General features: G+C 36.8%; 1 pseudogene; it reads left to right on the forward strand.

Annotated features, from left to right (window-relative positions):
* Window positions 1-13,574, forward strand: part of LOC113058028 (histamine H2 receptor-like) — a 48,203-nt pseudogene that overhangs the window by 2,036 nt on the left and 32,593 nt on the right.

Below are 13,574 nucleotides of genomic sequence, written 5' to 3' on the forward strand. Positions count from 1 at the left end.
GAGCACGTAGACAGAAGTGGCTCTGTGACATGCATCTTTGACAGGGCTGTAGTTGATAAGCACCAAGAGACAAGGCTGAGAATTACAAGTCTTCCAGCTAGAATTCTTCACAGCAGACTGGAACTAGGTGTGAAAGGCCGAGTGGTTGTAATGTGTTTATCACTCGCTAATATTAGCAGAGACTGAGATATAAGAGCCAAATCCCTGAGGAGATCTTAGGCATGTGAATGATTTTAATGAGCATCTTACATATTGCTGCATTATGCACTAAAGCAATTGTTGTAATTGTGTACCATCATTTAATTATGTTTCGTTTTATTAACACTGGCTAAAGTAAATGCAGCCAGAACAATGAGAGAACATTAAGCCCATTGTCCTTATGCGTAGCCTTAGCTAAGCTGTCCCAGGTCAGCTGTTTAGAGAAATGGGAATACTATTTGGGCCAAATTGATCTAATTCAAATCAGGCACTATGTAAATTAAACAAAGAGAAGCTGCTGTGTACAACCTTCAAAGACAGACGTCTTGGGAAAAGTTTCAGATCAATAAAAAACTAAGTGAACTGCACTACTGTTCAAAACTTTGCGGTCACTATTTTTATTTTATGTATTTTATTTATTTATTTTATTTGCGTTCTCATGCAGCCCGTCTGCTGTTTTTGTTTCGTTCGTTGTTTCGTCTGTAGTAAAGTTTCACAAAGCTAAAGTCAGATCATTCAGTTTTTGCTTCAAATTTCAAAATTATACACATAATTTAAAACGAAAAATACTCATGTTGCATGTATGCAGAATCTTTGTTTGGATCATAATTAAAATGCAGTGGTTGTCTCGAGTTTTAAATGAAAAGAGCGCAGGCACTTCGTTTGTTTATTATTTCTTTGTATTGTTTATTTACCGTATTTTTCGGACTATAAGTCGCACCTGAGTATAAGTCGCATCAGTCCAAAATACGTCATGATGAGGAAAAAAACATATATAAGTCGCATTTATTTAGAGCCAAGAACCAAGAGAAAACATTACTGTCTCCAGCCGCCAGAGTGCGCTCTAGTTTTCAGTGTAGATTACAGGAGCACTGAGCAGCATTGAGCGCCCTCTCGTGGCTGGAGACGGTAATGTTTTTCTATTGGTTAATTTCTCTTGGTTCATTTCTCTCGGTTCATGTCAAATTAATTTGATAAATAAGTTCGCACCTGACTATAAGTCGCAGGAACAGCCAACTATGAAAAAAAGTGCAACTTATAGGTCCCGGAAAATATGGTAATTTGTTTAGAATTTGTTTTTTAAATTTCAGTTTAGTTTTTGTCATTTGACATATTTAAATTTCTCAAACGAAAAGCATTTTGTCTGAGAAAGTAGTAGTTGGGCCATCTTTTTTATTAAATTTTTGTATCGTATCATGAACAAGTATCATGAACCAGTTCGCAATCATGAGTTGAAAGACTTGTTACATCCTTAAAAGTCGTCTCAACCTCAGACCCCGTTGGCTAAATGCCTGATGGATTATGGGACACAAAAGTGGAAATACTTCAGGAGTTCGAAGTCATCAGCGGATTGTTATAATCTTTAAAATATGTCCATGAGTTTTACACACCAATCTGTTATTGTGGAACATGTCTACGCCTCAAAACGAAACAATTGAACGAAACAAACTGTGATTGGTTGTTTGACATGTCAGTCAAACGGCCTCATGGGCGGGCATTGGTCAGATGAAAGCTGCCATAGATAATATTACTGTTGCTACTGTATTTTTGATTAAATAATATAGCATTGGTGAACATAAGAACATAAGAACTTTCCGACCCCAAACATTGGAACAGTTAAACACAGAACCATAAAACTTATTTTTACTGACCCGACTCTGACCCGAAAATGACTATATGTGCAATTCGGAAAGAGTCCAGTGCTGGATTGCAGCAGAGAGTCGGATCTGACACAGCTGGGAATGATTTAAGACTGTGAGCAATGCTTGCTCAGTGCTTCAGAGCCGCTAACAAATTCTTCCTCTCGCTGCTGCAAATCTCCAAAGCCCTAACCTTTTCCAAATTTGTTACAGAAGAATGATATGTGGAGTCCCATTCAAACGCCCCCATACAAAGTGTCAATAAATTGCATCAGGATGTTATTTTGGGGACCTAACGTAGGCATTTTTAGTGGCGTTATGTTTGTCAATTAGACACAACAGATGACTCAGAACACCTGTTGTGTTTCCAGCTAGGTTGAAATGTGTCAGTTTTTGCGCCACCAAATGGAAATATAAAAACAGACTTTCAGAATCTGGACAAGCCTTCGTGCCTTCAAGCCCAATAAAACCCAAAGTCTGACCTGTAGGGGCAGAGGCCATATTGATACATGGGGGGTGGAGCATGTCGGAGCTCTAAACATGCTGTGGTGAACACTTGGGTGGGGTTAGCAGATTCCATGGCCGGAGGCATGTATGTAAACAGGAACCTCGACACACACAGACTGAAGCTTTTACACATCTGGGGTCAAAGGAGAGAAAAACAGAGACCTGTCTCATTTAGTCGAGGGGATTGTAAGTAAAATCTGTCCTCTGTGGCTTTCCCTCAACCCTTTCTTCACTCTTTGAGATAGCAGAGCACTCCAAACACGCACAAGGCACAAAATGTCCATCCGAGGCTCATCTCACGACATGCTGTAGATGGCAAAGTGTGAGGTTTTTCGTTATGGAAGTGAAGGGTGAAAGTTGTATAAGGGGTAAAGACCTTTCGGGATTGGTCCTTAAATCTTCAATTCTTCAACAAGTCAGGGATTGTTTCTATCAAACAAAAATAGTTGAACTTTTGAACTTTAGTAGTTGAAAACAATTCATAGCACTAGCCAGGTGTTTCTTTGGAGGCATTTTTGTGCAGTTACAGTTTTTATGGACTTTTATGACACTTTTGTGAGTCACCAAATTATATCTTAGTGCAGGTCAAGGATTACTTCACCTTTTACATCTTTATTTTTCCTCTCTCTCAAACTGAGAGTACACTGTGTTAACTGAGTGCCATTCATTTAACAGTTTTCCAGACCTTATGGTTTTCTACATAGTCAACTTAGGTATTGCTTGCAGAAAAAAAGAAAGATAATAGAGCTTCGCAAATTATTTCTATATAACAAAAATAATAATGCATGTTTCTTGAGCAGCAAATTAGCATATTATCATGATTCCAGAAGGATCATGTGACACTGAAGACTGGCGTAATGATGCTGAAAATACAGCTTTGATCACAGGAATAAATTACATTTTACGATGTATTCACATAGAAGATTAAAAAGTTATTTTAAATGTTAATAATATTTAACATAAAATGTATTTCTGATAAAAGAAATGAAGCCTTAGTAAGGGGAAGAGACTTATTTCAAAAGCATTAAAAATATTACCAGACCTAACCCAACTGTTGAATGGAAGTGAATCTACACATACTAATTCAGTTTTCAGTCAAGCTCACATACTTGTTTCTCTGGCTTCAGCTACAAGGGTACAGCCAGTTTGAAATGTGTGTTCAGTGTCAGAATGACTGTTTTTTGTTTTGGTCTGTGTGACTCCGCCACTGACAGTTTAAACAATAGTGTTTCAACACCATGGCAGATTCTACCCGACTTAAAAAAGCCTCAGCATCTATCTAAAAAGCTCTGTGACCAGAGGAATATTAAGAAACGGATAAAACATTTATCAACTTCCAGTTTTAGGCTCGTCGCCTTCCATTATCAGTTACGCTCATTCCTGTTGCATGTCCTCAATCTGGCAACCTGCGTAAGTCTGAGAAACAACTCTCTCCAATATTTGAATTTGGACTGCACTACCCATTTCCACTGCTACTACAGCTGTCAATATAACGTGCTTCACCTTTAATGTCAGTAGTGTCATTTAACCAACAACCTTGAGCTGATCAGAACAGCAGATGAGAAAGCTCTAACAGCTTGACAGAATATGAGTCTTCCAGATGCTGGATAGGTTGACATTTTGTCAGTCAGGGCCACTTGCAGGTCATCATCCTTCAGGTTTTTTCAAGGTTGTTGTCATTCACATGCATATTGAAAAATGCATTTTCCAAGAAAATAAATATCTGTGGTTGCATATTAATATTTAAGCAACAATTAACAATATTTATGTAACATTATTTCATCTTAGTAATTTTTTCATGTACTACTGTATATGCCTGGACAAATGAAGAATTATTCAATATTACCTTTCCTTCCAGGTACTATGCCATCTGTTGCAAGCCGCTGGTTTACAGCAATAAGATGACACCGTTGAGAGTGGCTCTAATGATCGGAGGATGCTGGATAATCCCAACCGTTATTTCCTTCCTACCCATAATGCAAGGCTGGAACAGTATTGGAATAGATGATTTGGTGAGTTACATCTATCAGGTGGTCGACTGTCTGACTTTGATTCATGTTATAATGATGTTTCTTTGATTCTCTCTCACCTTGCAATCAGGGCAAGTGTAGATTATTAAAATGCTTTATAAAAAAGTGCAGGGAGTGATTAAAGGGAAGCTTGTGATGTATGTAAAGTCTTTTCAGGCATTTCAACGCCTTCTCCGCTTTTTATACATTTTACAAAAGGCAATTATGCATCCATGCAAAGAAGACAAGCCACTGTCGATGTTTCTAGGAAAGCAAATCTAGGAAAGCCCAGCTTTGAGGGGTGGGATGATTGAGGAGAAAATGAAATGCCACAGTCTCAGGTGGAGAGCTTAATCTAATACTTACCAGCAACAAACAAAAATGGCCCTGGGTGTAGACTGAAGCACCAAAATTTGTGCTAGGTTCACTTATTTACACGTTAGCACCATTTTCAACATTTCTGTGGATAGAAGTTTACAGCATTTCACAACTATTACACTGAAATAACAACATTTGAAAGTTAAGAAATTTTTACACAAATAATAGTATTGTAACTTGCAGTGTAAAATAACAATTATTAGGTCTATAATAATTAAATACTTCAATTGTGATATACAGCAATATATTTATATCTTCATTTTTTTAAATTAGAGTTAAATCAATATAAAAAATAATAATGTGCCCTAGGTTATAGAATTAAAAAACATAAAACAATCAAAATAAAAACCTTCTAAAAACAATATTTTTTAATATGTGGTAACTTATAATATCAGGCTATACTTCAAGCTAAATATTTTACATCTAAGGGGTTCAGTTTGCAAAAAAGCTTGGGAACCCCTGAGCTAATTTATCTAAAAAATAATAGAGACTTTTGATTGTGCCAAAGTTTGTAGCTTCCTTCAAACTGAAATTTCAAGAAAGTAAATAAATAAATATTATATATATATTTATATTTATATATATATATATATATATATATATATATATATATATATATATATATATATATATATATATATATATATATATATATAATAATTAATTAGCATTCTATTCAGAGTAAGCTGTTGGCATTCTGCCATCTGGAGTCTCTTGCATTGGTTCACAAGCATTACATTAATGTCTACTATACTTCACATTCAATCCTACCGTTTCACCAAAAGCTCTTCTCAAAGGAACTAATTAGCGGTATTGTTGAATATCAATGACAGTGTGGGCCAAAGTCCAGCTTATTAAAAAGAAAAGACTTCTGATGTGAAATATGTTTGCAGTTCATGAGTTTTTTTATTGTTGTTGGGTTCAGAGTGTGGAGGGCTCAGTGTTATGATTTGAGATTGTTTGGGAGCAGCAGACAGGAGACAGATGCAGATGAACAGTGATTAATATCTCTCATCATGATACTTCCCTCTGTGGATCAATCAGTACTAACCTGTTTGTAAACAGTATATATCTGCATGTGTTTAATTTATGATTTCACTTCTCTAGATCAGATTCAAAATAAAAAATAAAAACATCAGTGTTCATTTCTCTCATCAAGCTCTGTTATGACTAGTTATTAATCATGGTGGTTAAGCACAATTTTTCTATTAAATGTCACTAATTACACATTGGAACATGGTTTCATAGGATAACAGTCTGAAATTATATATATATATATATATATATATATATATATATATATATATATATAAGATGTTCAGATTTGGGGTCAGTAGAATTTGTGTGTTTCTCTTCTGCTCACTAAGGCTGCATTTATTTGATAAAAAATACAATAAAAATGTAATATGCTGATTTGCTGCTCAAGAAACATATCTGATTATTATCAGTGTTAAAAAATGGTTTTTACATTTTTATTTTTTTTTGAAAACTATGGTGCCTTTTTTTCTTCTTTGATGAACATAAAGATGAAAATAGCAACATTTATTTGAAATAATATTTTATAACATTATGCATGTCTTTACTGCCACATTTGGCATCAATTTAATGCATGCTTGCTGAATAAAAGTAAAAGCTTCTTTCAAAAATAAAAAAAAATCATACTGCCCCCAAACATTTGCAAGCACAGTTGGAGAAAGACAGACTGCGAATGATGTGTTTAAAGGGGGGGTGAAATGCTATTTCATGCATACTGAGTTTTTTTACACTGTTAAAGAGTTGGATTCCCATGCTAAACATGGACAAAGTTTAAAAAATTAAGTTGTACATTTGAAGGAGTATTTTTGTTCTCAAAATACTCCTTCCGGTTTGTCACAAGTTTCGGAAAGTTTTTTTTTAGTATGGGTCTGTGTGACGTTAGATGGAGCGGAATTTCCTTATATGGGTCCTGAGGCACTTCTGCCGGAAGAGCGCGCGCTCCCGTATAGCAGAGCACTGAGAGGCTGAGCACAGACATTTATTCACTGATCAGAGCGAGAGCGTCGCGAAAAGTCACAAAAGAAGTGTGTTTTTGGTTGCCAGGGCAAGACAACCCTGCACAGATTACCAAAAAAAAAAAACAGCATTAAGGGACCAGTGGATGGAGTTTATTTTTACAGAGCATCAACGGAGTTGTGCGAGTGTTTTTGTTTGTTCCCTGCATTTCGAAGATGCTTGTTCACAAGGCCCAGTTTGACGCCGGATTTGCGTATCGTTTATTTCTTAAGGATGATGCAATCCCAAGGAAAAAGGGTCACAAACGTGTGTTGGAACCACAGGCGGTGAGTAAAACTGCTTCAAATATCTCTGCCTCCTTGTTAGTGCGTCCCCTCCCATGCCAGAGACCCGGGTTCGAGCCCCGCTCGGAGCGAGTCGTTGCTGCTGCTGCTCTCTTTCAGTTTCAGCCTCGGGATCTGATTCTGGATCATAAATAAACTGCTGAATCTGACTGTAAGCCATGGTTTGTTTTGGATGATGGGTTTTCCCTCATGGTAATGTCACAGCTTCCACATGCTCTCAACGCAAAAGCCTATTCGCGCTCGTGATTCTTTAGCTCCGCCCACACGTCACGCCTCCAGTCGGTCGTGTTTTTCCGGGAAAAATCGGTACAGACTATCTTTCTCTTATGAATATAATAAAACTAAAGACTTTTTGGAGTTATGAAGGATGCAGTACTACTCTATAGGTACTCAAGATTAACAGGATATTGAGTGAAAACGAGCATTTCACCCCCCCTTTAATGTCTCTGTCTCTGTAATTTTCCTCAGACAAACTGGCAGCGTCCATAAGAGAGTGACATCACTGTCTGTTCACAGTATATAAATTTAATGAGTTGAATGTACCTGTCACTCCCATGTCAAAGGTCATCACTGATGGTTTGAATGTGTCATCCAACCCTGAATGACTTTTCGAAATCTTTCCACACTAGAGGACGTCATGCATCAAAGGCTGAATTTGATTCTAGAGTGTAATTAATTTACTAGTTACAAACTTAATATAGTGCCTTACGTCACAAGATTTGAATGTTAAGCATGTTTTATTAATATAAAGTGCAGTAGTGTATTTTAGGAGCAAAATATTAACAGACTCATGCCCTCTAGCTGAGGTCTCGTCCACATCTGAAGGCGCTTGTGTTTTGTGCGTAGTCACCTCTGCTCTTAAAACGTCTCCTCACATGACTGTTCCCTGAAGCCAAAGACACGTGGGGTTGAATATTAATGAACAAACACAGAGGGAGAAGCTGCTGAGCGCTGAAAACCAGTTAAAGAACATTCCACACTTTAAAAATGAAAGTTCTTTATTGGAATCTGTGATAGAACCTTAAACATTTCATATCACAAAAGGTTTTGTATTGTGAAACAAGTCCTTTTTTTTAAATGAAGTCACTTTTATTTATATAACTCTTTAAACAATATAGAAACACTTTAGTTTGACTCCATTTCAGAAACTGTATTAACTATAAGTAACTTTGTAACAACATGTCAACCAGCAGTCATTAGAGTATTAGTAGGTAATTACAGTATATCGTGCATGAAATCCAAACTTTCACCCAAATATGTCTCGCCTTGGATCATTTGTAACTGGAACATGTAAGTAGTAGCAGCTTTGCATGGCTGCTCGCTGTGACGTTAACCTAGATAAGTGTTTGTGTGGGGTGTGAAAGCTATTAGAGCGCTACTTCACGGCGCCAGCGATCACTGCACATATTTTCCTGATAACAGAAACAAAAAAACATAATTTTTGCTCATGAAGATAAGAAACTGTACTTAGTAGTACAGAATGAGGTAGTAGTAGAATGTAGAAGTGTGAGGCTGAAAGCCAGCGAAGTGAAACGAGCGTAACACACGGCTCGAAAGCATCGGAGCTTTTATTACACCACAGTAAACCACTTCTGCTCCTTACGGTCGTGCATATGTGAAATAAAAGCAGTGCTGTTTTATCATACTAGATACAAGTTCTGTTATAATGCTACTCTGAGCAGTCGTCACCGGTTTATTAAAACGCAAAACATATTAAAGAGTCTTTGGTGTTTCCATGTTTTCGACAAAACAGAACCGGAAATCGAGGGGTTATGATGTCATTGGCAGGCGACACAATGACACTATGGACACGGTCCATGTCACTAGTTAAAATTGCTTATTTCTCTGGATTTAAACATTCTTCGAAACATTTGGGATAATGTAAGTACACAAGTCAGCAAAATAAATAACACTGTTCTAGTGTATCATACAATCGTGTAATCGTACATATTTAAGAACCTTTAACATCCTTGTAATCTTTCCATTATGCAAAGGGTTCTTTATAGTAGATAAAGGCTCTTCAAGTTCTTAAAGAAACAAGAAGAAGAAAAAAAATGGTTCTGCAAACCCTCTTTTGGAAACTTTATTTTAGGAGTGTAAATTTTTTTTGTGTTTGTGTAATCTGACTGTGTCAACATCCCTCTCTTGACAGATAGAGAAGCGGAAGTTCTCTGGAAACTCCACGGTGTGTGTGTTTATGGTGAATAAGCCGTATGCGCTGACCTGCTCAGTCGTGGCCTTCTACGTACCGCTGATCCTGATGGTGCTGGCGTACCAGCGCATCTACATCACGGCGCGGGAACATGCGCGACAGATCAGCATGCTGCAGCGCGCCGGAGGAGCGGGGAATGCGGATAGCGCGGACCACCAACGCAACCACCGCATGCGCACCGAGACCAAGGCGGCCAAGACTCTGTGCATCATCATGGGCTGCTTCTGTCTGTGCTGGGCCCCCTTTCTTCATCACGAACGTGGTGGACCCCTTCATAGACTACAGTGTTCCTGAGCAGCTGTGGGCGGCCTGCCTCTGGCTGGGCTACATCAACTCCATGCTCAACCCCATCCTTTACGCCTTCCTCAACAAGTCCTTTCGCCGTGCCTTCCTCATCATCCTCTGCTGCGGACACAAGCGCTACCGCCGACCTTCCATCCTGGGCCCTGTACCGACCTGCACGGCCACGCAGATCAACGGCTCGACACACGTCCTGAAGTAAGTGAGAGAAGCATTACATTTATCACCATCTCTCTTTTCTAGTGTGGTTAAGATGAAAATATGCTTGAAGCGAGGATAGATTATGGCCAGTAACATTACAATCCAGTGTTAATCTCATCATCAAAATCAACCCAGACTCACTGAAAATATATGCTTGTGGCAATGTTTCTGCAACATGATATTAGATACCATACTGCGTGTTTTGCAGCAGTTTCAAAGTGAAATCTCCAGCGCTTAAACATGCATTTAATACGTGACCATGGCTATGATTTATTACATTTGTTGGGGCACGTATTGCAGTGTTTTTACTGTTTTGGCAGTGTGACTGCTGTTTTCTTTTGATGACGCAAACATACAGCAGTTTGGAAAAAAAACGCAGTCAAGTGGAGAGAGCAGAAGCAATCAAACTCTGCTTCAGATTAGGCAACTGATTCGAGTGTGAACGTACCCTTAAAGGGGTTCACTTCCATGAATCTAGAAGACCTCTAGATTGATTCGTTCTCATATACTAATGCTTTTGGTTGTTAGCTTGTTGTATTGACTTGTATTTGACATCTGGGGGTCATTTGTACAAGTTCTTGTAGCACCGGGCAGCAAAGCATAAGTCCATGTCTTGCTTTGTACACCTTTTACATTCACTGTCAGGTGTCATTTTCTTCCGTTCCGTTGTACTACTTCATCTGACCTTTCAAGCTTGCTCACCTCCTTGACCTAACAGCATTTACTCAGAAAATAGCACACCATGAACATCTGTATGTTGAAGCTTCTGCTGTTACGTGTCACATGGGATCATAAAACTGAACTTTGGTCGTCTCAGACTACATGTTTGCTAGGACTCTTTTGCTCCCCATCTGCTTTATTATTAAACTATTCTCATAAACATCTCGACAGAGAAGAGGGATTGTTTCACTAATACAGACAGTTTTTTCTGTCCTACAAGATTGTGATGTAAAGATTTCCCAAATATCCATGTACTATCACAATATTCATACATATTTTTGCTGTTTTATGTAGGTAGGCATTTACTCACCCTCAGGCCATCCAAGTTCAAAATGAATTAGTTTCTTCATCAGAACAAATTTAGAGAATTTTAGCACATTATTTACTCACCTTTCAAGAGTGAGTTCAAACAGCTGATAAAAACATCACAATAATCCACAAGTTATCAACACCACTCCAGTCCATCAGTTAACATCTTGTGAACTGAAAAGCTGCGTGTTTGTAAGAAACAAATCCATCTTTAATGCAAACCATTGCTAAAAATGCATAATCCATAATAATGCTTCCTTCAGAGAAAGAGTCTGCCCCTGTTCTCTTCACTAAATCCACTGATATATTGCTTTAGGACTTCTGCTTTGGACTGTTTTTACTTGTAAACGGTGCTTGATCTGTGCATATTTCTCTCCTGGTTCAATGTAAAAAGTTATATTATGCATAGCAGACTCTAATTTTAGCTGGAATTTCTAGAAGATAATATTGAGATATTTGGGTATTTTTATAGCAAACTAAACCCTATTTGAATAGGGGTAATGTATTATTTTGCTTTAAGATAAAAGTTCAAGGAAAATTTGATCCGTCGTGATTTGACCCTTATTGTTGGTGAGATGTTGGTGACAGCTGTGATGGAGGAGATGTGTAGATCAGAGGATGAGCGGTCAGTGGAGGACAGCTCTCTCAGGCCCTAAACACAACCTAGCATGTGATTTTTGATACAGCAAAGATTAAAGAGTTAAGCCAGCTGGTCAAATCCCACGAGGGAAATCTTGAATGCAAGGATCTGATTGTTGTTATTAATCTAAGCAGACATGGAACAAAGACGTATATGTGCTGACTGAAGGGCGTATAGAAAGACATTAATATGCTGTAACATTGTGTTGTTAATGGCACATAGTGGAAGTGTGAGAGAAACTGATTTTTCATTTCAAAATATGATTTTTTTTATAAGAAAAGAACATTTTTAAGGCAGACCTGGCATGGACAGTTAAATGTTTTTGCTGTAATCATTCTAATTGTGTTTGAGCCAGTAGAATTACAGTATTTCAGAATAAAGCTCACATTTATAAATATGTTTTAAGTCTTTCACAATGATCTATTATCAGATATGTTTATTTGAATCGGTTATTGTGAATTTTTGTAATGCAGAACTTAATTCAAAGCAGTGAAAAGAAAGTGAAAGCTGTTATCAATAATAGATGAATGATTTATTTGTTTAATAATTTATGGTTAGAGTTTGGTATTTTGTTTTTTATGTTACAGTGCTTTTATGCATGGTTTGTTGGTGACATTTATTGGTCGGCCTGCTGGGAAGTGAAGAAAAACTTATAAAATTATTCTGATGTCAGCAGCTCAACTTTGTTGCACATTACTAGAGTTTGTCTTAGATTTCATTTGATGGAATCTAAAAAAGTGAAAAAAAAAAAAACATTGCCAGTTCCGTAAAATATGAAACAAGGAGGTCATTTCAAAACCTTAGATTTGAGTTTTTGTCAAGAAATTTATTTTAAATATTGCCAGATCCACAGGCCAAAGTTTAATTTGGGTCTGTTTGTGTTTGGCCTCTTTCTTACAGTTCTGACAGTTTCTTTAGCGGTGATAATAATGAGCACGCTGTGAATATCGCTGTGCTGTTTCTTCTCATTCTAATCATATGTTACAAGTCTTTTAAATCGCTTTCTCAAAAGAGATCTGTGGATTTTGTTTCCATGGAAACACCAATGGATTACCTCCATTTAGACAATGTCTTTGTATTTGTCCGTCTCACTGTACACTTTGACATGGCGAGGCAGACATAATGTGTTTGTTAATCTATAATTAGTTTTTGCATTTTAAAGAGGACGAGTGAAATGGAAGTTGTTCCCAGAAACACGTTTCAGATCTGATTTAACTTGAAATTTAGAAATGAAAATTAAGCATTTTAGGTTTTCATTATTTTCATGACAATTGCATTAACATACTCTAATGTATCAAAATCTCATTCACTTAAATGGGCCAAAAATGTAATGTATGTTTAAATTGTGAAGGGATTGTAATTATGATTTAATGTACTGTCTATTTGATTGTGATTATATACTATCATTCAATAGTTTGGGGTCAGTGACATTTTTTTATGTTTTTAAAAAGTCTCTTTTGCTCACCAATTCTGCATTTATTTTGTTCACAAATATAGAAAAAAAACTGTAATACTGAATATGAAATATTAGCACAATTGAAAATAACTTTTTTTATTTGCAATGCAATTTATTCCTGATGCGCAGCTGTATTTTCAGCATCATTCCTCCAGTCTTCAGTGCCACATGATCCTTCAGAAATCATTCTGATATGCTGATTTGATGCTCAAGAAACATTTATTTATTTTTTTATCAATGTAGAAAGCCATTGTGCCACTTCATATTTTTGTGGAAACAATGATACATTTTCAAGTTCAAATGAACAGCATTTATGATGCATCCTTCCTCAATAAACATAGCCTATTAATATATATATATATATAAACAGTATATTTAAAACAGAAATTTAATTTACTGACCCCAAACGTTTGGTTAATTGTGTACTAAATTTAAAAGCTGACTGTATTATGATTTTTTTTTCTCCTTTCAAATCTTTCAAATTTTCCTGATGAGTTAGTTAGGCTGTAATGTAAGTAATGTCACAATGAATCTTAATGGTCCTAAAACTGCCTTAATTTCTTTGTGCATAATATACTTTATATATTTTTTCTTTTGATTTTTAAGGTAAAGTGTGACCGTTTCTTTGAGATATTTGCCCACACGATATGTATCTCCAGAAAAGTACT

This window comes from Carassius auratus, chromosome 39, assembly GCF_003368295.1.
Source record: "Carassius auratus strain Wakin chromosome 39, ASM336829v1, whole genome shotgun sequence".
Taxonomy (NCBI): domain Eukaryota; kingdom Metazoa; phylum Chordata; class Actinopteri; order Cypriniformes; family Cyprinidae; genus Carassius; species Carassius auratus.